This window comes from Lepus europaeus, chromosome 1 (assembly GCF_033115175.1).
Source record: "Lepus europaeus isolate LE1 chromosome 1, mLepTim1.pri, whole genome shotgun sequence".
NCBI lineage: Eukaryota > Metazoa > Chordata > Mammalia > Lagomorpha > Leporidae > Lepus > Lepus europaeus.
This window is the reverse complement of record NC_084827.1, coordinates 168,933,129-168,937,487: the sequence shown is the minus strand read 5'-3', so window position 1 is coordinate 168,937,487 and position 4,359 is coordinate 168,933,129. Positions and strand designations below refer to the sequence as shown.

Genomic DNA, 4,359 nt, shown 5'->3' with positions numbered 1-4,359 from the left:
TCTAACATGGTGTAGTTTGTTTAACCAGTAAACTTAAGCACAACCATACAAAATGTTTTTAGTTTCTTTCTACCAACAAGTATAAAACATATGATACATGGATTCAGGTCACACGAATTAAAATGTATCTTTGATTAATTTTAGCAGCTTAAATTTATGGACAATCTTATCTATAAAGCAGGCTAATTTTTTTTTTAAATTTTTTTTTTTTTTGACAGGCAGAGTGGATAGTGAGAGAGAGACAGAGAGAAAGGTCTTCCTTTTGCCGTTGGTTCACCCTCCAATGGCCGCCGCGGTAGCGCGCTGCGGCCGGCGCACAGCACTGTTCCGATGGCAGGAGCCAGGTGCTTCTCCTGGTCTCCCATGGGGTGCAGGGCCCAAGCACTTGGGCCATCCTCCACTGCCTCCCTGGCCACAGCAGAGAGCTGGCCTGGAAGAGGGGCAACCGGGACAGGATCGGTGCCCCGACCGGGACTAGAACCCGGTGTGCCGGCGCCGCAAGGCGGAGGATTAGCCTAGTGAGCCGCGGCGCCGGCCAAAGCAGGCTAATTTTTAAGTTGGTTATTTTGGATGGCCTCTGAATGATGTTCCTGTGAGGTTTAAGATTTTGGGTCAAAGGTGCAGAGACAGCTGGTCCAGGCAGAAGGCCAGCATGGTGAAGGCTGCAGTAGGACTTGGGCAGCAGGAGGAGGCCCTTTCAAGCTACTGGTGATTTTGTCAGTAACTGATGACCCTGATAGGGAGAACTGGACGTGTATAAAGCCTCATCGGTAACTCTTGACTAAATCTACTCATTCACAATGTATTATTTTGGCCATTTGGATTGTCCCGGGGGCACTTGTTAGAGCAATAACAAAGGTTAACTGTGCACCCTGACAGATGCTGGCCATTATAAACATCTAGGTGGCCCTCAGCAGGAATAAGTTTCCCCACCCCTGCCTGAAATCAGACTCTATATACACATCCGAAAGGAAGCAAATTTGTGAAAAGAGTCAGGATACTGCTTATGATAGGCGAGGAGTGTAACAGCATCATGCCACCTCCCGAGGAGAGTGAGATACCACCTCAGTTTACCCTAAGGAAACTGTGACATCACCATGGCTTCTTCTGGGAAAAATCACTGTGGGAAAGCCCTGTCTGAGCAAAGAGGTTTAAGGACATATCATGGACTTAAAGAAAAAACGTGTTTTAAGGACTCATGGCTTTTAATTCTGACACTTATTTCATTTCACACAAAAATATTTTTTTCCTCAATACTCAGAGGTTTGCTAAAAAATATTTCTGTTCGTTCACATTTAAAGTTTGAGGTCTCTGAAATTCTAAGATCTAGCAACAACAAATTGAAGGTCTCGACTTAATTTTGTTCTGCTTTTTCTATTCCAAAGAAACATTTAGAAATGACTTACTACCTAGTTAGCAGCTGAAATCATGTCCTGTTCTCAAAATAATATATTTTTCTGCAAAACTACTGTAGGAAGAAATTGTAACAGCAGTGATTACCCAGTTACCAGACTCCCAGTTTCCAGATGACCTTGAGTGAGTGAATTTGATCCTTTGGGAAGTGTCCAGCGTCCACAAATGACTGGCATCTTTCGATCTGGAAGCTGGCTTGTGGGGCAGAAATGTGCTTCCTCTCTCCGCTAAAAATTTACCAAAGACCCAGGGTTAACAGTTGATCCTGGAGATCTGTTTTTTTTTTTTTTAATCTGAAAAAAGCCAGAATTTTATTTTTGTTGTTCAACATCTTTGTGTTACTGCCAGTGCCATTACTCCCGGATATTGTTTAGTGCTTTTCACACATGTTGCCTCATTCATCTCCTTATTAACTCAGTAAACTGGGTCTCACTGTTATGTTATAGATGAGGTAACTGAAGTCCAGAGAAATCAAATGAATCGCTCAATTCTTTCACTACATTTTCCCTAAAATGAGGGAATGTAGGAAGTTATGTGATAATGACAAATGGTGTTAGATTATCTCCTATTGTAAACCATACAAAATCTATTTAAACTGATCATGGAAATTGGTTTCAACCTCACTGTCTATATTTATTGAGCTTATAGGTTTTAAAATTGTTCAGAATGAGAAGATATGAGACTTTAACTCATCAAACATGACCTATCTTCACACTATAGAATCCATCTGAGGCACATTTAGTTTTAGAAATTCTAATATTACACATTCCAAAATTCTAATGTTCAGTTAACTTATGAATAAATACATTGTTATAAGTTTATTTTAGTTTCTTGTTGCTGCTCCAACAAATTATCACAATTCTGGTGACAAAACACACGAATTTGTTATTGTATAGTTCTGGAGGTCAGATGTACACAATCAGCTTTCTGGGCTACAATCAGGATTCTGCTGGCTGCATTCCTTTCTGGAGGCTCCAGAGGCGAACCTGTTTTCTTAATTCCAAAACTGCCTGTAACCCTTGACTTACGACTTCCATCCATTTTAAAATGCAGCACTATGAGGCCAAGTCCGTCTCACGTCACCCTCCGTTTCTCTTTCTCCTGCCTCCCTCCCCCACCTGTAAGTGTCCTTGTTTTCACATTGTGTCCACCTGGAGCATTCAGGGAAGTCTTCTGACTCAAGCTAAACTGATTGGCAGCCTCCCTTCTATCTGCAATCTGATTTTCTCTTTGCTCTGTGACCTATCATGTTCATATTTTGTGGGGCTGGGATATGGGCATCCTCGAAAGCCCATTATTCTGCCTACCACAGAGCTCTCTTTAATTTGCTCCACCTTTCTTGTCCATATTTTCTGTGTCTGCCATTTCACCCTAGTGATCTCCTTGGAGCTTTAGTCTTCTCTGGTATCTATTCTCTGTATTTGTGGGTCTCTAAAAAAATTGCTTTCATGGAAATGGATATTCAATTAATATTTAAATACATCAGGCTGTCATTTTTCTAGAAATAGAGCACATACTAGAGCGGAAATTCCAACAAAAGGCATCTTTTATTTTGGCACCAAGAAAAGGCCATGATCTATTTCTAAGCGGAAGAAAAGGTTTGCAGGCAGAGCAGTTGGAAATGCATATGAGAAAAGTGAAATAATTTATTACTTTCAGCTTGTAAAGATGGAGCTTCCCTCATCACCTCTGTAATAATTGTTAACTGCCAACTTCCAGCTCAATTGGAATATTGATTTTTTTTTATTGTAAAACAAATAGTATCTCAACAATGTCAGCAGAAGGCACTGTCAGACAAGCTGAAATAGCTCAGCTGGGAGAGCGTTAGACTGAAGATCTAAAGGTCCCTGGTTCGATCCCGGGTTTCAGCAGTGACTTTTTAAATCCCATTGATACTTGTAAGCTTCCTGGCAGTCTTCATAGGTCTGGATAGATCACTCCCTCTTTTTCAAGGTCAAAGGCCTCCTGATTGTTGCTGATCCAAACTCACCTTATTATGTTATGTCTGTAATAATAATAGCTGGGGCTGGTGTTGGTGGCATCCTGTATGAGCACTGGTTTGTGTCCTGGCTGTTTCACTTCCTTTTATGTTAACACACCTGAAAAAGCAGCAGAAGATGGCCCAAACTCTTGGGCCCCTGCCACCCAGGCGGGAGACCCAGAAGTTCCAGGCTCTTGGCTTCAGACTGGCCCAGCCTTGGCTGTTGTGCCCATTTGGAAGATCTCTTCCTCTTTGTTTCTCTGTCTGTAAATCTGCCTTTCAAACAAATAAATAAATGAATCCTTAAAATAATAATAGCTAACTTCTCTGGAGTAGTTAGAACCTGTCACATTTTCATCTTAAGTCAGTATATTAACTTATTTTTAAATAATCACTAAAATTCTCCTACTTATTGGGTAAGTGGGCATTTTTGAGCCTGAGACCTGGCATGCACTAGGAACAGAACAGAAAATTTTTGCTCTGATTACTAGATTATTTCTCTTGGTCAGGGACTTTGCCAGATAGAGCAATGAGACATAGTTCTAAGAATTCTTCACCCCTCAAACTATGAAAGCAGTATTATAAGCCATCATTTTCTATGTCTTCCTAATTGTACTTAAATTATGTATTAATAATTCCTTTGCAAATAGCAAATGTATAAGGATGTTCAGGCTTTAATGTTCTGTAGCAAGATTTAACTTTTTGTTCAAAAGTTCTTACCTCAGGTCCATGGTCAGCAGGGGGTCTTTGAAATCCCTGAAACAGGGAAATTTGAGTATTCATACATATGAGAATACTTCAGAAAGTTTGTGGAAAAATGGAATGGAAAGATGAGTTTATTTTAGTGCAAAAGATGTTGAAATTCATGCATACATGGATCCTCAAAGGGCTCATGGAAAATGTATGTTATGAAAACACTGTGCATGGAAAGGCTGGACTGGGTAGGGGATCTCAGAGAAGGAGAT

General features: G+C 40.7%; 1 non-coding gene across 1 annotated transcript; it reads left to right on the top strand.

Annotated features, from left to right (window-relative positions):
* The first annotated feature begins 3,211 nt into the window (after positions 1 to 3,211).
* Positions 3,212 to 3,284, top strand: TRNAF-GAA (transfer RNA phenylalanine (anticodon GAA)). The gene has a single exon. It is a non-coding gene; the product is annotated as a tRNA-Phe (tRNA).
* Positions 3,285 to 4,359: the final 1,075 nt, after the last annotated feature.